Source organism: Coregonus lavaretus (genome assembly GCF_964263955.1).
Source record: "Coregonus lavaretus genome assembly, chromosome: 36".
In the NCBI taxonomy this organism is placed as follows: domain Eukaryota; kingdom Metazoa; phylum Chordata; class Actinopteri; order Salmoniformes; family Salmonidae; genus Coregonus; species Coregonus lavaretus.
In genome coordinates, this window is record NC_140023.1 from 11,287,335 (window position 1) to 11,310,106 (window position 22,772).

Genomic DNA, 22,772 nt, shown 5'->3' on the forward strand with positions numbered 1-22,772 from the left:
GTTCTCATTTACAACTGCGACCTGGCCAAGATAAAGCAAAGCAGTGCGATAAAAACAACAACAACACAGAGTTACATATGGAATAAACACAACGTACAGTCAGTAACAAAATAGAAAATCTATATACAGTGTGTGCAAATGTACGTTTGCCCACTATAATTTTAATGGTAGGTTTATTTGAACAGTGAGAGACAGAATAACAACAACAAAAATCCAGAAAAACGCATGTCAAAAATGTTATAAATTGATTTGCATTTTAATGAGGGAAATAAGTATTTCACCCCCTCTCAATCAGAAAGATTTCTGGCTCCCAGGTGTCTTTTATACAGGTAACGAGCTGATATTAGGAGCACACTCTTAAAGGGAGTGCTCCTAATCTCAGTTTGTTACCTGTATAAAAGACACCTGTCCACAGAAGCAATCAATCAATCAGATTCCAAACTCTCCACCATGGCCAAGACCAAAGAGCTCTCCAAGGATGTCAGGGACAAGATTGTAGACCTACACAAGGCTGGAATGGGCTACAAGACCATCGCCAAGCAGCTTGGTGAGAAGGTGACAACAGTTGGTGCGATTATTCGCAAATGGAAGAAACACAAAATAACTGTCAATCTCCCTCATCCTGGGGCTCCATGCAAGATCTCACCTCGTGGAGTTGCAATGATCATGAGAACGGTGAGGAATCAGCCCAGAACTACACGGGAGATCTTGTCAATGATCTCAAGGCAGCTGGGACCATAGTCACCAAGAAAACAATTGGTAACACACTACGCCGTGAAGGACTGAAATCCTGCAACGCCCGCAAGGTCCCCCTGATCAAGAAAGCACATATACAGGGCCGTCTGAAGTTTGCCAATGAACATCTGAATGATTCAGAGGAGAACTGGGTGAAAGTGTTGTGGTCAGATGAGACCAAAATGGAGCTCTTTGGCATCAACTCAACTCGCCGTGTTTGGAGGAGGAGGAATGCTGCCTATGACACCAAGAACACCATCCCCACCGTCAAACATGGAGGTGGAAACATTATGCTTTGGGGGTGTTTTTCTGCTAAGGGGAGAGGACAACTTCACTGCATCAAAGGGACGATGGACTGGGCCATGTACCGTCAAATCTTGGGTGAGAACCTCCTTCCCTCAGCCAGGGCATTGAAAATGGGTCGTGGATGGGTATTCCAGCATGACAATGACCTAAAACACACGGCCAAGGCAACAAAGGAGTGGCTCAAGAAGAAGCACATTAAGGTACTGGAGTGGCCTAGCCAGTCTCCAGACCTTAATCCCATAGATAATCTGTGGAGGGAGCTGAAGGTTCGAGTTGCCAAATGTCAACCTCGAAACCTTAATGACTTGGAGAAGATCTGCAAAGAGGAGTGGGACAAAATCCCTCATGAGATGTGTGCAAACCTGGTGGCCAACTACAAGAAACGTCTGACCTCTGTGATTGCCAACAAGGGTTTTGCCACCAAGTACTAAGTCATGTTTTGCAGAGGGGTCAAATACTTATTTCCCTCATTAAAATGCAAATCAATGTATAACATTTTTTACATGCGTTTTTCTGGATTTTTTTCTTGTTATTCTGTCTCTCACTGTTCAAATAAACCTACCATTAAAATTATAGACTGATCATTTCTTTGTCAGTGGGCAAACGTACAAAATCAGCAGGGGATCAAATACTTTTTTCCCTCACTGTACCTGCTGGAGTGCACATTACGGGTGGGAGTTGCTATGATGACCAATGAGCTAAGATGAGGCGGGGATTTGCCTAGCAGTGATTTATAGATGACCTGGAGCCAGTGGGTTTGGCGACGAATATGTAGTGAGGGCCAGCCAACGAGAGCGTACAGGTCACAATGGTGGGTAGTATATGGGGCTTTGGTGACAAAATGGATGGCACTGTGATAGACTACATCCAATTTGCTGAGTAGAGTGTTGAAGGCTATTTTGTAAATGACATCGCCGAAGTCAAGGATCGGTAGGATAGTCCATTTTACGAGGGCATGTTTGGCAGCATGAGTGAAGGAGGCTTTGTTGCGAAATAGGAAGCTGATTCTAGATTTAACTTTGGATTGGAGATGCTCAATGTGAGTCTGGAAGGAGAGTTTACGGTCTAATCAGACACCTAGGTATTTGTAGTTGTCCACATATTCTAAGTCAGACCTGCCGAGAGTAGTGATTCTAGTCGGGCGGGCGGGTGCAAGCAGCGTTCGATTGAAGAGCATGCATTTAGTTTTACTATCATTTAACAGCAGTTGGAGGCTACAGAAGGAGTGCTGTATGGCATTGAAGCCCAGTCTGGGAAAATGTGACACTAATGGAGCAATGGAAACCTGGCTCAGGTTTAACTAATGGGGATATGAGTGCTGCCACAGCAGCCTAACCCCAAAAAGCTTAACTCCAACTGAACTGTAGCCAAGCACATTAGCTCTACCGGAGTGTCAACCTCAGTTAGTCAACAGAGTTTCAAAGCAGGTGTGATGTCATAGCTCTCGGGCAAGAAAGACGTGGGAGTATGAATACAGTCCCTTCGGAAAGTATTCAGACCCCTTGACTTTTTCCACATTTTGTTACGTTACAGCCTTATTCTAAAATGGTTTAAATTAAGAAAAATAATCCTCAGCAATCTACACACAGTACCCCATAATGACAAAGCGAAACCAGGTTTTTAGACATTTTTGCAAATGTATTAATAATAAAAAACAGATACCTTATTTACATAAGTATTCAGACCATTTGCTATGACACTCGAAATTGAGCTCAGGTGCATCCTGTTTCCATTGATCATCATTGAGATGTTTCTACAACTTGATTGGACATGATTTGGAAAGGCACACACACCTGTCTATATAAAGACACCACAGTTGACAGTGCATGTCAGAGCAAAAACCAAGCCATTAGGTCGAAGGAATTGTCCGTAGAGCTCCGAGACAGGATTGTGTCGAAGCACAGATCTGGGGAAGTGTACCAAAACATTACACCAGCATTGAAGATCCCCAAGAACACAGTGGCCTCCATCATTCTTAAATGGAAGAAGTTTAGAACCACCAAGACTCTTCCTAGAGCTGGCCGCCCGGCCAAACTGAGCAATAGGGGGAGAAGGGCCTTGGTCAGGGAGGTGACCAAGAACCCAACGGTCACGCTGACAGAGCTCTAGAGTTCCTCTGTGTAGATGGGAGAAACTTCCAGAAGGACAACCATCTCTGCAGCACTCCACCAATCAGGCCTTTATGGTAGAGTGGCCAGACGGAAGCCACTCCTGAGTAAAAGGCACATGACAGCCCACTTGCCTTTGCTAAAAGGCACCTAAAGACTCTCAGACAATGAGAAACAAGATTCACTGGTCTTATGAAACCAAGATTGAACTCTTTGGCCTGAATGCAAAGTGTCACATCTGGAGGAAACCTGGCACCATCGCTACGGTGAAGCATGATGGTGGCAGCATCATGCTGTGGAGATGTTTTTCAGCGGCAGGGACTGAGAGACTAGTCAGGATCGAGGCAAAGATGAACGTAGCAAAGTACAGAGAGATCCTTGATGAAAACCTGCTCCAGAGCGCTCAGGACCGCCTACTGGGGCGAAGGTTCACCTTCCAAGAGGAAAACGACCCTAAGCACACAGCCAAGACAACGCAGGAGTGGCTTCGGGACAAGTCTCAATGTCCTTGAGTGGCCCAGCCAGAGCCCAGACTTGAACCTGATTGAACATCTCTGAAGAGACCTGAAAATAGCTGTGCAGCAATGCTCCCCATCCAACCTGACGGAGCTTGAGAAGATCTGCAGAGAAGAATGGGAGAAACTCCCCAAATACAAGTGTGCCAAGTTTGTAGCGTCATACCCAAGAAGACTCGAGGCTGTAATTGCTGCCAAAGGTGCTTCAACAAAGTACTGAGTAAAGGGCCTGAATACTTACAGTGGGGAAAAAAAGTATTTAGTCAGCCACCAATTGTGCAAGTTCTCCCACTTAAAAAGATGAGAGAGGCCTGTAATTTTTATCATAGGTACACGTCAACTATGACAGACAAATTGAGAAGAAAAAAATCCAGAAAATCACATTGTAGGATTTTTAATGAATTTATTTGCAAATTATGGTGGAAAATAAGAATTTGGTCACCTACAAACAAGCAAGATTTCTGGCTCTCACAGACCTGTAACTTCTTCTTTAAGAGGCTCCTCTGTCCTCCACTCGTTACCTGTATTAATGGCACCTGTTTGAACTTGTTATCAGTATAAAAGACACCTGTCCACAACCTCAAACAGTCACACTCCAAACTCCACTATGGCCAAGACCAAAGAGCTGTCAAAGGACACCAGAAACAAAATTGTAGACCTGCACCAGGCTGGGAAGACTGAATCTGCAATAGGTAAGCAGCTTGGTTTGAAGAAATCAACTGTGGGAGCAATTATTAGGAAATGGAAGACATACAAGACCACTGATAATCTCCCTCGATCTGGGGCTCCACGCAAGATCTCACCCCGTGGGGTCAAAATGATCACAAGAATGGTGAGCAAAAATCCCAGAACCACACGGGGGGACCTAGTGAATGACCTGCAGAGAGCTGGGACCAAAGTAACAAAGCCTACCATCAGTAACACACTACGCCGCCAGGGACTCAAATCCTGCAGTGCAAGACGTGTCCCCCTGCTTAAGCCAGTACATGTCCAGGCCCGTCTGAAGTTTGCTAGAGTGCATTTGGATGATCCAGAAGAGGATTGGGAGAATGTCAGATGAAACCAAAATAGAACTTTTTGGTAAAAACTCAACTCGTCGTGTTTGGAGGACAAAGAATGCTGAGTTGCATCCAAAGAACACCATACCTACTGTGAAGCATGGGGGTGGAAACATCATGCTTTGGGGCTGTTTTTCTGCAAAGGGACCAGGACGACTGATCCGTGTAAAGGAAAGAATGAATGGGGCCATGTATCGTGAGATTTTGAGTGAAAACCTCCTTCCATCAGCAAGGTTCATTGAAGATGAAACGTGGCTGGGTCTTTCAGCATGACAATGATCCCAAACACACCGCCCGGGCAACGAAGGAGTGGCTTCGTAAGAAGCATTTCAAGGTCCTGGAGTGGCCTAGCCAGTCTCCAGATCACAACCCCATAGAAAATCTTTGGAGGGAGTTGAAAGTCTGTGTTGCCCAGCGACAGCCCCAAAACATCACCGCTCTAGAGGAGATCTGCATGGAGAAATGGGCCAAAATACCAGCAACAGTGTGTGAAAACCTTGTGAAGACTTACAGAAAACGTTTGACCTGTGTCATTGCCAACAAAGGGTATATAACAAAGTATTGAGAAACTTTTGTTATTGACCAAATACTTATTTTCCACCATAATTTGCAAATAAATTCATTAAAAATCCTACAATGTGATTTTCTGGATTTTCTTTTCTCATTTTGTCTGTCATAGTTGACGTGTACCTATGATGAAAATTACAGGCCTCTCTCATCTTTTTAAGTGGGAGAACTTGCACAATTGGTGGCTGACTAAATACTTTTTTTCCCCACTGTATGTAAATGTGATAACAGTTTTTATTTTTTAATAAATGTACAAACATTTCTAAAAATCTGTTTTTGCTTTGTCATTATGGGGTATTGTGTGTAGATTGATGAGGGGAACAACAATGTAATCAATTTTAGAATAAGGCTGAAAAAGTCAAGTCTGAATACTTTCCGAATGCACTGTATGTGCATACATAGGTGGTTGTGTATGTCAGATATTGCTGTATGAGTACCTTCACCGCTCTAACATAACTGTTGGACCAATTCTTGAAGGCACCAGGGTTGGAGTCAATTTGAATTGAAGGCAGTCAATACAGAATTTGAATTAAAAATGCAATGTTTTTATTTATTTATTTATTTAAAAAAAAAAAGCTTATACTTTTCAGTTTGTTAAGTAGTCATTGAACATGGAATTTTTTCAATTATTGAATTGGAATTGCAGTTTACTTCCTAAGTTGACTGCCTTCAATTTGAATTGACCCCAACCCTGGCAGACACTGCTCTATTTTTCTTTATTAACATAACTCAATAGAAAGACTGCATAATACAGGTATTGTAAAGTATACAGTTCCATGGTGCTGATGTTGAGTCATGGTATTGTGGTGTATCTTTCTATAACATTAGCCACTTCGCCTGGTGAGAAAAATGTTGGTTAATTCCTCAAATGACTCACCTTACAAAATAAAGCGTGAGTGAATAAAACTACTGTGAATTGACAAGTACAGGCATGGCTTTAAGTTTTCTTTCTCTGTGCCTTTGAATAACTGTGGTCACTTTTAGATCCTCACCTTTCATTTTCCTCCCCCTATGGGAAAGTGACTGAGTGGCAATGTTTGAGGGAGAAAACAAAACTTTACAGTAGTGTTCTATTAAACCAAAGTTTCTTTGGAATTTACGGAAACATACTGTATCTTTTTTAACAGTAACTTACAAGTAACTGGCTTCCAGATTATTTTTTTTACAATGCAGGTTATCCTTTTCAACAGTTTTTCAAGAAACTATTCAGATAAGCGGTAGATCATTTAGGTATTTGACTGAAATACTAGACAATTATGGGCTTTTCACCCATTTCTTCATATACCCTTACTTCATATAGCCTGGCTAACACCTAACTACGTCGTCACGTGGGTGGCGTCAGCCAGGCTACGCCTCATAAGCTTCACGGCCCTGTTTCATAACTGCCACTTAATCAGGAGGAGATTGCCAGTCTTCAAATAAATTAATGTCTTACTCCACTATCTTTGTTGACCTTTGATTGGTTTGCCACACAATCTGGAAAGGGACATTGTGTAGATAAAATGTAGGCAATTAATTGCACTGCAATATAAACAAGTGCCCAACTTTCATTTCTTTGAAAGTAGGATTGTTTTCCACTGGTCATCACCACCTTCAAATTGTATGTGAACACACCATACTATGTTATAACATTATAAAGCCAATTTTAGCCTAAGTCTATCGTGGCTCTGTTTGTAAGCAAGCACAAAGTTACAATTTGGTTCTGGTTCATGAGAAGTTGGTGTAAACCCTCATGATTATTTTATGGCTAGTGGTTGACTCCACCAATTGAGTGAGAGATGAAAGAATAACAGGTAGAGGCACTCTTTATAATATACCTTGTGGAAATAAGTGAGATGTGCAGTTTCACTTGTTTTGCAGTTAATTTGATGCCCTCTGACAAACTGAAACAGAAGTACACAGTAACAGCTCAAATCTTTTTCATATTTTCTGTATTTTGTGCTGGGATTTTACAATCTTACATACATTAACACTCTTGGCTTGGGGATAAATAAATAGTCTGAAATTCATCAGATGTATCTGCCAATATGATTTGGCAACTATTAATGCCAAATGGTTTACAAAGTGCAAGTACAGGTCAAACCAAGAGCGTACTTAAAAATGGGATATAAAAAACATGTCCAATTGTCATATACATCAGTCAGCCTATAAACCATGTATACCATTTTTCTGCAATAATATGAACCATATCTAGTCTCAAAACAAATGTGGATACAAATATTTTTGTAATCACAAGAGCTATGCTTTCGAATATATACAGTACCGGTCAAAAGTTCGGACACACCTACTCATTCAAGGGTTTTTCTTTATTTTGACTATTTTCTACGTTGTAGAATAATAGTGAAGACATCAAAACTATGAAATAACACATATGGAATCATGTAGGAACCAAAAAAGTGTTAAACAAATCAAAAAATAATTTATATTTGAGATTCTTCGAATAGCCAACCTTTGCCTTGATGACAGCTTTGCACACTCTTGGTATTCTCTCAACCAGCTTCACCTGGAATGCTTTTCCAACAGTCTTGAAGGAGTTCCCACATATGCTGGCTGCTTTTCCTTCACTCTGCGGTCCGACTCATCCCAAACCATTTCAATTAGGTTGATTTAGGGGGATTGTGGAGGCCAAGTCATCTAATGCAGCACTCCATCATTCTCCTTCTTGGTAAAATAGCCCTTACACAGCCTGGAGGTGTGTTGGGTCATTGTCCTGTTGAAAAACAAATGATAGTCCCACTAAGCCCAAACCAGATGGGATGGCATATCGCTGCAGAATGCTGTGGTAGCCATGCTGATTAAGTGTGCCTTGAATTCTAAATAAATCACAGACAGTGTCACCAGAAAAGCACCCCCACAACATAACACCTCCTCCTCCATGCATGGGAAATACACATGTGGAGATCATCCGTTCACCCACACCGCATCTCACAAAGACACGGCGGTTGGAATCAAAAAACTCTCATTTGGACTCCAGACCAAAGGTCAAATTGCCACTGGTCTAATGTCCATTGCTCGTGTTTATTTGCCCAAGCAAGTCTCTTCTTCTTATTGGTGTCTTTTAGTAGTGGTTTCTTTGCAGCAATTTGATAATGAAGGCCTGATTCACACAGTCTCCTCTGAACAGTTGATGTTGAGATGTGTCTGTTACTTGAACTCTGTGAAGCATTTATTTGGGCTGCAATTTCTGAGGCTGGTATGTGGTATTTTGGTATTTTATTAGGATCACCATTAGCTGTTGCAAAAGCAGCAGCTACTCTTCCTGGGGTCCACACAAAACATGAAACATTACATAATACAGAACATTAACAGACAAGAACAGCTCAAGGACAGAACTAAATACATTTTTTTAAAGGCACACTTAGCCTACATATCAATACATACACACAAACTATCTAGGTCAAATAGGGGAGAGGCGTTGTGCCGTGAGGTCTTGCTTTATCTGTTTTTTTAAACAAGGTTTGCTGTTTATTTGAGCAATATGAGATGGAACGGAGTTCCATGCAATAATGGCTCTATATAATACTGTATGCTTTCTTGAATTTGTTCTGGATTTGGGGACTGTGAAAAGACCCCTGGTGGCATGTCTGGTGGGGTAAGTGTGTGTGTCAGAGCTGTGTGTAAGTTGACTATGCAAACAATTTTGGATTTTCAACACAACGTTTCTTATAAAAAGAAGAAGTGATGCAGTCAGTCTCTCCTCAACTCTTAGCCAATAGAGATTGGCATCCATAGTATTTATATCAGCCCTCTGATTACAATGAAGAGCATGATGTGCCGCTCTGTTTTGGGCCATCTGCAGCTTAACTAGGTCTTTCCTTGCAGCACTGGACTGCACGACTGGACAATAATCAAGATTAGACAAAACTAGAGCCTGCAGAACTTTCTTTTTGGAGTGTGGTGTCAAAAAAGCAGAGCATCTCTTTATTACGGACAGACCTCTCCCCATCTTTACAACCATTGTATCTATATGTTTTGACCATGATTGTAAACTAAGGTAACGCCAAGTAATTTAGTCTCCTCAACTTGTTCAACAGCCACACCATTCATTACCAGTTTCATCATAGCGCTTGATGGTTTTTGCGACTGCACTTGAAGAAACGTTCAAAGTTCTTGAAATTTTCCGGGTTGACTGACCTTGTCTTAATGTAATGATGGACTGTCATTTCTCTTTGCTTATTTGAGCTGTTCTTGTCATAATATGGACTTGGTCTTTTACCAAATAGGGCTATCTTCTGTATACCCCCACCCCCTCCCCTTCCAACTTGTCACAACACAACTGATTGGCTCAAACGCATCAGTAAGGAAAGAAATTCCACAAATTAACTTTTAAGATGGCACACCTGTTAATTGAAATGCATTCCAGGGGACTACCTCATGAAGCTGGTTGAGAGAATGCCAAGAGTGTGCAAAGCTGTCATCAAGGCAAAGGGTGGCTATTTGAAGAATCTCAAATATAGAATATATGTTGATTTGTTTAACAGTTCTTTGATTCCATATGTGTTATTTTATAGTTTTGTTGTCTTCACTATTATTCTACAATGTAGAAAATAGCAAAAATAAAGAAAAACCCTTGAATGAGTAGGTGTGTCCAAACTTTTGACTGGTACTATATGTATGTATGTGTCACGGTTTCGGCCGAGGCTGCCTCTCTTCCTTGCTCGGGCAGGCTTCGGCGTTCGTCGTCTCCGGAATACTAGCTGCCACCGTTGCATGTTTCTATATTCGTTTGCTTTTGTCTGATTGTTGTCACACCTGTTATCATTTAGTGTCATTAGTGTCCTATTTAGTTCTCGTTGTGTTTGTCAGGTGTTGTGTGTGATTGTTTTACTGTCGTGCCGGTAGGCTGGATATTTACTGTTTGCTCGGTTGAGCTAGTTTGCTCCTTAGTTTTGGAGTATTTTGTCGCACCTGTTTGTACGCTTGTGTTTACGCCTACGTGCGGAGCTTTTGCCTCAGGGCATTTATTTCGTGTTTGTTTTGCTGTGCCTCACTAAAGTCTGTTGGACTAACGTACTGCGTCCTGCGCCTGATTCCACCCACACCCACCTACATCTACCTTGACAGAATCACACACCATACTCGATGGAATCAGCAGGAGCCGCAGCAGCACAGGCGACGTTGGAGGACAGGATCCGTGAGCAGGATGACCAGATCCTGCGGATGGGGTCCGCACTGCAGGAGGTGATCACCACCATCCGAGGCTGGGAGACCCGAGGGACTCCTCCACCGCCATCCTCCCTGCCCGCACCATCGGCCACTCAGCCCATTCCCGCTCCGGAACCCAGAGGAGTTCGACTCTCGCTCCCGAGGGCCTATGATGGGACCGCGGCCGGGTGTCAGGGATTCCTTCTCCAGGTGGAGCTTTACCTGGCCACCGTGCACCCGGCGCCCTCGGGACACGAGAGTGTGTCCGCCCTGATCTCCTGCCTTTCCGGGAAGGCGTTGGAATGGGCCAACGCAGAGTGGAGGAGGATCGACGCTAACACCATCACCTACGACGAGTTCTCCCGCCGCTTCAGGGCGGTGTTTGACCATCCCCCGGAGGGGAAAGCGGCGGGGGAGCGTCTGGTCGGCCTCAGGCAGGGGAAGAGGAGTGCCCAGGAGTTCGCCTTGGAGTTCCGTACCCTAGCGGCGGATGCAGGGTGGAATGAGCGGGCTCTCATCGATCACTACAGATGTAGTCTACGCGAGGACGTCCGTAGGGAGCTGGCCTGTAGGGACACCAGCCTCTCGTTCGACCAGTTGGTCGACATGTCCATCAGGCTGGATACCCTGCTAGCTACCCGCGGACGTTCCGAGGGGGGTCCGTCCATTTCACCCTCCAGCGCCTCCGAGCCGTGCCCCATGGAGCTCGGAGGCGCTGGCGCTAGAGAGAGGAGGGGTCGGCTTACGAGGGGGTCCATCTCCTGCACCAACTGTGGTCGGGGAGGACACACCGCGGCTAGGTGCTGGGGATGGCCTCCTCGGGGAGAGGACGACAGGTCCTGCACTGGGGAGTCCTTCCAGGTGAGTAGGCGCCCCACTCACCCAGAGCTCTCTGTTGCACATTTCTGCATATCTGTGCGTTTTCCACAGGTAGCACCTCATTCCCAGAATAAGGCGCTGGTAGATTCAGGCGCGGCTGGGAATTTTGTTGATAAGAAGTTTTGTTTAGCCTTAGGGATTCCCCTTCTCCCTGTTGACGTTCCCTTTCCCGTTCATGCCCTAGATAGCCGTCCGTTGGGTGCGGGCTTGATCAGGGAGGTCACTGCGCCACTTAGGATGTGTGCGCAGGGGGGGTCATCAGGAGATGATCCAGCTATTTCCGATTGACTCGCCTGCGTATCCGGTGGTGCTGGGCATGCCCTGGTTGAGTACCCATAACCCATCTATTTCGTGGCAGGAGAGGGCTCTGATGGAGTGGTCTGCCCAGTGTGTGGGTCGATGTTTAGGCGTTTCCATAGGGGCTACCTCGGTGGAGAGTCCAAACCAGGTGCCCGCATTGCACGTTCCCCCTGAGTATGGGGATTTGGCTATTGTGTTCAGTAAGTCGAGGGCGACGCAGTTGCCTCCCCATAGGCAGGGAGATTGTGCGATAGACCTCCAGGCAGGAGCTGCGCTCCCACGGAGCCATGTGTATCCTCTGTCTCAGGAGGAGAAGAGAGCTATGGAGACGTACATAGACGAATCTCTGAGACAAGGATACATACGGCCTTCCACTTCCCCTGCGTCCTCAAGTTTCTTTTTTGTGAAGAAAAAGGATGGAGGATTACGCCCGTGCATTGATTACCGTGGTCTCAATCAGATCACGGTGAAGTACAGTTATCCACTCCCGCTGATTGCGACCATGACGGAGTCATTGCACGGGGCGCGTTTCTTCACTAAATTAGATCTCAGGAGCGCGTACAACTTGGTGCGCATTAGGGAGGGCGATGAATGGAAGACAGCCTTTAGTACCACCTCGGGCCATTACGAGTATCTTGTCATGCCATACGGGTTGATGAACGCTCCTTCAGTTTTCCAATCATTCGTTGATGAGATCTTCAGGGACATGCAGGGGCAGGGGGTGGTCGTGTACATAGATGACATTCTCGTGTACTCGCCTACCCGTGTCGAGCATGTGGCCCTGGTGCGCAGAGTGTTGTGGAGGCTGTTGGAGCACGATCTGTATGTCAAGGCAGAGAAGTGTCTGTTTTTCCAGGAGTCGGTCTCCTTTTTGGGTTATCAGTTGTCTGCGTCAGGGGTGAAGATGGAGGTAGACCGGGTGTCGGCCGTGCGTAATTGGCAAACGCCAACCACTGTGAAGGAGGTGCAGCAGTTCTTGGGGTTTGCGAATTACTACCGGAGGTTTATCCGGGGTTTTGGACAGGTGGCAGATCCCATAACGTCTCTTTTGAAGGGGGGTCCGGTGCGTCTGCAGTGGTCAGACGAGGCGGACAGGACGTTTGGAAGGTTGAAGGACCTGTTTACCTCGGCCCCGGTGCTGGCGCATCCGGATCCCTCTTTGCCATTTCAGGTAGAGGTGGACGCGTCAGAGGCCGGTATAGGAGCCGTGCTTTCGCAACGGTCCGGCGCGCCACCTAAACTCCGCCCCTGTGCTTTTTATTCCAAGAAGCTCAGTCCGGCGGAGCGAAACTATGACGTAGGGGACAGGGAGCTGTTAGCCGTGGTACAGGCCCTAAAGGTGTGGAGGCACTGGCTTGAGGGGGCTCAACACCCTTTCCTCATTTTGACGGACCACCGTAACCTGGAGTACATCCGGGCAGCGAGGAGGCTGAACCCTCGCCAGGCGAGTTGGAATATGTTTTTGACTCGGTTCACATTTAAGATCACATACATCCCTGGGTCACAGAATGGTAAGGCAGACGCACTGTCTCGGCGGTATGACACGGAGGAGAGGTCCGTGGAGCCCACTCCCATACTGCCGGAGTCTTGTCTGGTGGCACCGGTAGTGTGGGAGGTCGATGCTGAACTCGAGCGAGCGTTACGCACCGACCCTAGTCCACCTCAATGTCCGGAGGGTCGGAAGTACGTTCCGCTCGAGGTTCGGATCGATTGATCTATTGGGCTCACACGTCACCCTCCTCTGGACACCCTGGTATCGGCCGGACAGTGCACTGTCTTAGTGCCAAGTACTGGTGGCCCACGTTGGCGAGGGATGTGAGGGTTTATGTTTCCTCCTGCTCGGTGTGCGCCCAGTGTAAGGCGCCTAGACATCTGCCTAGGGGTAAGTTACTACCCCTGCCCGTTCCACAACGACCATGGTCTCACCTCTCGGTGGATTTCCTCACTGACCTTCCTCCTTCACAGGGGAATACCACTATACTGGTCGTTGTGGACCGGTTTTCTAAGGCCTGTCGTTTGCTCCCCATGCCGGGCCTTCCTACGGCCCTGCAAACTGCCGAAGCACTATTCACCCATGTGTTCCGGCACTACGGGGTACCCGAGGATATTGTGTCTGATCGAGGTCCCCAATTTACCTCCACAGTCTGGAGAGCTTTTATGGAGCGGTTGGGGGTCTCGGTGAGCCTCACCTCGGGTTACCACCCGGAGAGTAATGGGCAGGTGGAACGTGTGAACCAGGATGTGGGTAGGTTTCTTAGAACATACTGCCAGGACCGGCCGGAGGAGTGGGCAAGGTACGTTCCCTGGGCCGAAATGGCCCAGAATTCCCTACGCCATTCCTCCACTAACCTAACCCCTTTCCAATGTGTGTTAGGTTACCAGCCGGTTCTGGCACCTTGGCAGCAGAGCCAGATCGAGGCTCCTGCGGTGGATGAGTGGGTGCGGCGCTCGGAGGAGACATGGAACGCTGCACACGTCCACCTGCAGCGGGCCATCCGTCGTCATAAGGCGAGCGCCGATCTCCACCGCAGTGAGGGACCGGTGTACGCACCTGGTGATCGAGTCTGGCTCTCTACCAGAAACCTGCCCCTCCGCCTGCCCTGTCGGAAACTGGGTCGGCGGTTTGTAGGGCCATTTAAAGTCCTGAGAAGGTTGAACGAGGTGTGTTACAAATTACAACTGCCTGTGGAGTATAAAAGTATTAACCCCTCGTTCCATGTGTCTCTTCTCAGGCCGGTGGTAGCTGGCCCACTCCAAGAAAGTGAGATCAGGGAGACTCCTCCGCCCCCATTGGACATCGAGGGGGCACCGGCGTACTCTGTGCGGTCCATCTTGGATTCGAGACGTCGGATGGGGGGTCTCCAATATCTAGTGGAGTGGGAGGGGTACGGCCCGGAGGAACGGTGCTGGGTGCCGAGGAGAGACATTTTGGACCCGTCTCTCCTGACGGAATTCCATCGTGGGCACCCGACGCATCCTGCTCCGCGTCCTCCTGGTCGTCCCCGAGGCCGGAGTCGGCGCACGTCTGGAGCCGCGCGTCAAGGGGGGGGGTACTGTCACGGTTTCGGCCGAGGCTGCCTCTCTTCCTTGCTCGGGCAGGCTTCGGCGTTCGTCGTCTCCGGAATACTAGCTGCCACCGTTGCATGTTTCTATGTTCGTTTGCTTTTGTCTGATTGTTGTCACACCTGTTATCATTTAGTGTCATTAGTGTCCTATTTAGTTCTCGTTGTGTTTGTCAGGTGTTGTGTGTGATTGTTTTACTGTTGTGCCGGTAGGCTGGATATTTACTGTTTGCTCGGTTGAGCTAGTTTGCTCCTTAGTTTTGGAGTATTTTGTCGCACCTGTTTGTGCACTTGTGTTTACGCCTACGTGCGGAGCTTTTGCCTCAGGGCATTTCTTTCGTGTTTGTTTTGCTGTGCCTCACTAAAGTCTGTTGGACTAACGTACTGCGTCCTGCGCCTGATTCCACCCACCTACATCTACCTTGACAGTATGTATGTATGTATGTATGTATGTATGTATGTATGTATGTATGTGTGTATGTATATTTTTATATATAGTGCAACAAACAGGTAATTCAACAAACAAGTTGCACATAGGTACTTGGTACTGGCAGGGCCTTGCAGTACATACGGTATCTGCACCTGTTCTGCCCCCGAGTTCTGAACTGTGTTTTCCTTGTTACTGATGATAGCCATTATATTCTCTGCCTTGGCCTTTTTATTCATGCGGTGTAGAGTCTGGATCAGTGTCTTAGCGGCTGTGGTCATCCCCTCCTTCTCCACCCAGGCCCTCAGTAGGTTGGAACACTGCTCCTGGGTGTCATTGGGATAGTTTAGCTGGTGGGATTATATGGTGGCAATAGTCATTCCGCTGCGCTCGGCCACCTGTTTCATGTCCTTCCACTCCAAGATATTAGCGATATCTGGGAGGTTTGGCATATATGGGTCATATTAGTAAACATGGCAAACATCAGTGGTAATATTGATGATGTCATTACCCCTCAGTGGCTGCATTTCCTGCAAATAAGCAAAAACATGTTTACACGTAAAACAATTTAACCAATGATATTTCACTCAGTAATTATAATAAGTGTCATGATACACTAATATATATATATATATATATATATATATATATATACACATATACATACACTCTACCGTTCAAAAGTTTGGGGTCACTTAGAAATGTCCTTGTTTTCGAAGAAAAGCAATTTTTTTGTCCATTAAAATAACATTAAATTGATCAGACATACAGTGTAGACATTGTTAATGTTGTAAATGGCTATTATAGCTGGAAACGGCTGATTTTTTATGGAATATCTACATAGGCGTACAGAGGCCCATTATCAGCAACCATCACTCCTGTGTTCCAATGGCACGTTGTGTTTGCTAATCCAAGTTTATCATTTTAAAAGGCTAATTGATAATTAGAAAACCCTTTTGCAATTATGTTAGCACAGCTAAAAACTGTTGTGCTGATTAAAGAAGCAATAAAACTGGCCTTCTTGAGACTAGCTGAGTATCTGGAGCGTCAGCAATTGTGGGTTCGATTACAGGCTCAAAATGGCCAGAAACAAATAACTTTCTTCTGAAACTCGTCAGTCTAGTCTTGTTCTGAGAAATGAAGGCTATTCCATGCGAGAAATTGCCAAGAAACTGAAGATCTCGTACAACGCTGTGTACTACTCCCTTCACAGAACAGCGCAAACTGTCTCTAACCAGAATAGAAAGAGGAGTGGGAGGCCCCGGTGCACAACTGAGCAAGAGGACAAATACATTAGAGTGTCTAGTTTGAGAAACAGACGCCTCACAGGTCCTCAACTGGCAGCTTCATTAAATAGTACCCGCAAAACACCAGTCTCAACGTCAACAGTGAAGAGGCGATTCTGGGATGCTGACCTTCTAGGCAGAGTTGCAAAGAAAAAGCAATATCTCAGACTGGCCAATAAAAATCAAAGATTAAGATGGGCAGTCTGAGATATGGCTTTTTCTTTGCAACTCTGCCTAGAACGTCAGCACAAGAACGGTTCGTCGGGAGGTTCATGAAATGGGCCGAGCAGCTGCACACAAGGCTAAGATTCCAGGTGTAAAGCTCGCCACCATTGGACTCTGGAGCAGTGGAAAGGTGTTTTCTGGAGTGATGAATCACACTTCACCATCTGGCAATCTGACAGACGAATCTGGGTTTGGTGGATGCCAGGAGAACGCTACCTGCCCCAATGCATAGTGCCAACTGTAAAGTTTGGTGGAGGAATAAATGGTCTGGGGCTGTTTTTCATGGTTCGGTCTAGGCCCCTTAGTTCCAGTGAAGGGAGATCTTAACGCTACATAATACAATGCATTCTAGACGATTCTGTGGGGAAGGCCCTTTCCTGTTTCAGCATGACAATGCCCCCGTGTACAAAACGAGGTCCATACAGAAATGGTTTGTCGAGATCGGTGTGGAAGAACAGAGCCCTGACCTCAACCCCATCGAACACCTTTGGGATGAATTGGAACGCCGACTGTGAGCCAGGCCTAATCGCCCAACATCAGTGCCCGACCTCACTAATGCTCGTGGGTGAATGGAAGCAAAGCCCTGCAGCAATGTTCCAACATGTAGTGGAAAGCCTTCCCATAAGAGTAGAGGCTGTTATAGCAGCAAAGGGGGGACCAACTATGTCCACATACTTTTGGTCATGTAGTGTATGTAACACTAATGTAGCACTAGAGATGCATGGGTGTGTTTTAAGCAGTGGTTGTGGTCAGGGACAGTAGTGTGACCCATTGAAGATAATTACCTCAGCTACCTCTAAACTCCGGTTGGGCATTTCGGTCAAACAACCATTTGGCCCCAGCTTTTTCCCTAACAAAGCAAAAACAGACATTTTAAAAACTTTTTCAAGGAGTGACTCAAAACATAATTTTGATACTTTTGGACAGGGAGCTTTCCAACAAAAACCAGACTTCCGCTCTCTCCAACTGCTTTACTAACTAAATGACAGGACAACCTCTTGTGCCCTCTTCTGGTGATTTAGTATAGCCTACAGCTGGCTGAATGACCCAAACGCTTACCAAAACAATATTTATTATTTCGCCACAGGTAGCAAAAAACTAAAACTGCAATAACCATAACTGAGACAACTGAGATAACTGCTGCCAGAGTTGTTCTTCCTGAAACAAAGAAATGAGAAATAATAAAAAACTGGCGTATTATATTCATACTGTAAGCGAAACCACATCTTCCAAATCCTTGTAATGCATTGAAATGTTATGGTTTCACTCAATCCCCAAACCTCATTGTTCTTGGTCGTCATGGCATATGGTATTGTTGGTGGTGTTACAGGCAACCTTGATGCCTTCATTCCCACATCTTGAAGAGAAATGAAAAGATTTGATGCAGGTCGATATCGCTCTAGTCTTTATAATAATATGCCTACAACCGATTTAACAATGTTTTTTAAAGGTAGACGTAGATGCAGAAAGTTAATCAGCATAGTGGGTCAATTTCCGCATCAAGTGATAGTGTTGAAGCTTGAGGCTCAACTTCTCCGCTGTTTTGGTCCCGTGGCTACCACACTTTAACAGCGTGAAACAAACCTGTGTACATGCGCAGATACTGTGTGTGACTGTGGGAGAGCAAAGTATTGCATCTCGCTCATCTCAATATCTGCGGCGCTGCCCGTGGCAACGTCATTTCTTTGAGTCTACCTTTAACCTTTAACCTTCACAAACAATAAACCAAATCAAATGTTTCATTTGATGGTTATTTGGTTAAACTCCAGTATTTTGGACTTACATGGTACACGGGTAGCAGGCCCTGCAGTGCGCCTTCCCCTTGTCACAGTAGTGGCCCTGCTGGCATCGACACACTGTGTCCTTTCTGATGGTACATTTGTCCTCCACCTCCAGATTGGCTACGGAGGCCAACCACCACAGTGACAGTACGTTAGAAACCTCACTTGCTACAGTAGGTAGGACGTCCTTTAGGGTGTTAGTTCCACCTGTTGTGTGCGTGTGTAGGCATACCTTTACGGTTGCAAGATGTGCAGGGCTCACAAGAGTCCAGGGAGTTGGGGTCACTGTTGTAGGTTCTGCCTGGCTTACAGTAAAAACAGGTCCCATCTTCTGGGCTCACACTACAGTGGTTGTCCAGATGTTGGCCTGGTCACACAGAGTACCAAGACACAGTCAAAAGGAAAGACATAGTAGCATACAATCATTTTATTCATGCAATTTACAGTTGACTGGGACAGTGCATATTAATTAGTGAACATTTCAGTTCTTGCGCCGTTATTATGGTATTGTTGTCAAGGGCTGAGGTGTATGGTGTGTGGAAGTCAGGCGCAGGACACCGAAGCTAGTCCAACAAAGTTTACTGAAGTAATCCAAATGGCAAAATACAGAGAATGGCCTCAACTATAAACAGAGGCGAGAAAATACGCAAACTGTGCGTAAAACAAAATGACACGAAAACAGGAACAAAACACGCAGCACAACGGACAGGCAAAAAACAACACACAATCTAGCCTAAGCAAAACAAGGAACTTATAGGACAAGTAATCAACACACAACTGGACACAGGTGTAAAAGACAGACGAAAGCAATCACGCCAAGAAACATAGAGCGGTGGCAGCTAGTACTCCGGGGACGGCGAACGCCGTAGCCTGCCCGAACCAGGAGGAGGAGCAGTCTCGGCAGAATCCGTGACAGTACCCCCCCCTTGACGCGCGGCTCCAGCCGTGCGCCGACCCCGGCCTCGGGGACGGCCAGGAGGACGCGGACCCGGGCGCGTGGGATGCCCACGGTGGAACTCAGTCAGGAGGGATGAATCGAGGATGTCCCTCCTGGGCACCCAGCACCGTTCCTCCGGACTGTACCCCTCCCACTCCACGAGATACTGGAGACCACTCATCCGGCGCCTCGAGTCCAAGATGGTCCGGACCCTGTACGCCGGGGCCCCCTCGATGTCCAAAGGGGGCGGAGGGGTCTCTCCTATCTCATCTTCTTGGAGTGGGCCAGCTACCACCGGCCTGAGAAGAGACACATGGAACGAGGGGTTAATATTATTGTACTCAATGGGTAGTTGTAACCTGTAACACACCTCGTTCAATCTTCTCAGGACTTTGAAGGGCCCCACAAACCGCCGACCCAGCTTCCGGCAGGGCAGGCGGAGGGGCAGGTTTCGAGTCGAGAGCCAGACTCGATCTCCCGGTGCGTACACCGGTCCCTCACTGCGGTGGCGATCGGCGCTCGCCTTTTGTTGACGGATGGCACGCTGCAGATGGACATGGGCAGCGTCCCACGTCTCCTCCGAGCGCCGAATCCACTCGTTCACCGCAGGGGCCTCGATCTGGCTCTCGTGCCATGGTGCCAGGACCGGCTGATAACCTAAAACACACTGGAAAGGTGTTAGATTGGTGGAGGAGTGGCGGAGAGAGTTCTGGGCCATCTCTGCCCAGGGGATGAACCTAGACCACTCCTCCGGCCGGTCCCGGCAATAGGACCTCAAAAACCTACCCACATCCTGGTTGACACGTTCAACCTGCCCATTGCTCTCTGGGTGGTACCCCGAGGTAAGGCTTACCGAGACCCCCAAGCGTTCCATGAACGCCCCCCAAACTCTGGAGGTGAACTGGGGACCTCGGTCAGACACAATATCCTCGGGGACCCCATAGTGCCGGAACACGTGGGTAAATAGGGCCTCAGCGGTCTGTAGGGCAGTAGGGAGACCCGGCATTGGGAGGAGACAACAGGCCTTGGAAAACCGATCCACAACGACCAAAATGGTGGTATTCCCCTGGGAGGGGGGCAGGTCGGTCACAAAATCCACCGATAGGTGGGACCATGGTCGTTGTGGAATGGGCAGGGGATGTAACTTACCCCTGGGCAAATGTCTAGGCGCCTTACACTGGGCGCACACCGAGCAGGAGGAGACATAAACCCTCACATCCCTAGCTAACGTTGGCCACCAATATTTCACGCTAAGGCAGTGCACTGTCCGGCCAATACCTGGATGTCCAGAGGAGGGTGATGTATGAGCCCAATAAATCAGGCGATCACGAACCTCGAGCGGGACGTACGTCCGCCCCACAGGACACTCGGGGGGAGTAGGGTCGGTACGCAGTGCCCGCTCGATTTCCGCATCGACCTCCCACACCACCGGTGCCACCAAACAAGACTCCGGCAGTATGGAAGTAGGCTCAATGGACCTCTCCTCTGTGTCATACAGCCGTGACAGGGCGTCTGCCTTACCGTTCTGGAACCCTGGGATGTATGTGATCTTAAAAACAAACCGGGTCAGGAACATGTTCCACCTAGCCTGACGAGGGTTCAATCTCCTAGCTGCCCTGATGTACTCCAGGTTACGGTGATCAGTCAGAATGAGGAAAGGGTGTTGAGCCCCCTCAAGCCAATGCCTCCACACCTTTAGGGCCTGGACTACAGCTAACAGCTCCCTGTCCCCAACGTCATAGTTTCGCTCCGCCGCGCTGAGCTTCTTGGAGTAGAATTTACAGGGGCGGAGCTTAGGTGGCGTGCCGGACCGTTGTGACAGGACTGCCCCAATGCCGGCCTCGGACGCGTCTACCTCTACTTGGAATGGTAAAGAGGGATCCGGATGCGCCAGCACCGGGGCCGAGGTGAACAGGTTCTTCAGTTTGGCAAATGCCCTGTCCGCCTCAGCTGACCACTGCAACCGAACCGGACCCCCCTTTAGCAAGGACGTAATGGGAGCTGCTACCTGTCCAAAGCCCCGGATAAACCTCCGGTAGTAATTAGCAAAACCCAAGAACTGCTGCACCTCTTTGACAGTAGTTGGAGTTTGCCAATTACGCACGGCCGACACACGGTCTACCTCTATCTCCACACCAGACGCGGACAACCGATAACCCAAAAACGAGACGGACTCCTGGAAGAACAAGCATTTCTCTGCCTTGACATACAAGTCATGCTCCAACAGTCTTCTCAACACTCGGCACACCAGGGCTACATGCTCGGCTCGGGTGGAAGAGTACACTAGGATGTCGTCGATGTATACTACCACACCCTGCCCATGCATGTCCCGGAAAATCTCGTCAACAAAGGATTGGAAAACTGAAGGAGCATTCATTAACCCGTATGGCATGACAAGATACTCGTAATGACCCGAGGTGGTGCTAAATGCGGTCTTCCATTCGTCCCCCTCCCTAATGCGTACCAGATTGTACGCGCTCCTGAGATCCAACTTTGTGAAGAACTGCGCTCCGCGTAATGATTCTGTCATAGTCGCAATCAGTGGAAGAGGGTAACTGTACTTAACCGTGATCTGATTGAGACTACGATAGTCAATACACGGGCGCAAACCCCCATCCTTCTTCTTCACAAAGAAGAAAATCGAGGAAACCGGGGAAGTAGAGGACCGTATGTATCCCTGTGCCAATGACTCGGCTATGTAAGTTTCCATAGCCGCTGTCTCCTCTTGAGACAATGGATACACACGGCTCCGCGGAAGTGCCGCTCCTGTTTGGAGATCTATCGCACAATCCCCCTGTCTATGAGGTGGTAGCCGTGTAGCCCTCGTCTTACTGAACACAAGTGCTAGATCCTCATACTCAGGGGGAATGTGCATTGCGGGCACTTGGTTCGGACTCTCTACCGAGGTCGCCCCTAAGGAAACACCTAGACATCTCCCTACACACTGGGCAGACCACTCCATAAGAGCCCTCTGTTGCCACGCAATGGTAGGATCATGGGTGCTTAACCAGGGAAGCCCCAGCACTACGGGATACGCAGGAGAGTCAATCAGATAAAACTGAATGGTCTCCTCATGACCCCCCTGCGTCGTCATCTTAAGTGGTGCTGTGACTTCTCTGATCAGCCCCGACCCCAACGGCCGGCTGTCTAGGGCGTGAACAGGAAAGGGGGCTTCTACTGGCCAAAGGGGAATTCCTAACTTATAACAAAAAGCTCGATCAACAAAATTCCCAGCTGCGCCTGAATCTACTAGCGCCTTATGCTGGGAATGAGGTGCCACCTGTGGAAATCTCACAGGTATACTCATGTGACCAACAGAGAGCTCTGGGTAAGTGGGGCGCCTACTCACCTGAAATGACTCCCCAGTGCGTGACCTGTTGTCCCCTCTCCCAGGCGACCCTCCCCAGCACCTGGCCGCGGTGTGTCCTCCACGGCCACAGT

At 47.6% G+C, this 22,772-nt stretch overlaps 1 pseudogene across 1 annotated transcript in view; it reads right to left on the minus strand.

Moving 5' to 3' along the window:
* The window catches only part of LOC311110529 (tumor necrosis factor receptor superfamily member 6-like), a 35,355-nt pseudogene that overhangs the window by 904 nt on the left and 11,679 nt on the right, over positions 1-22,772 (minus strand). Inside the window, exons 4-10 of the transcript in view lie at positions 18,627-18,761; positions 18,397-18,514; positions 17,894-17,970; positions 17,673-17,771; positions 17,399-17,463; positions 15,585-15,632; positions 15,247-15,548 (exon numbers count right to left, since the gene is read on the minus strand). The product of the transcript in view is annotated as a tumor necrosis factor receptor superfamily member 6-like (transcript). The remainder of the gene's footprint in view (positions 1-15,246; positions 15,549-15,584; positions 15,633-17,398; positions 17,464-17,672; positions 17,772-17,893; positions 17,971-18,396; positions 18,515-18,626; positions 18,762-22,772) is intronic.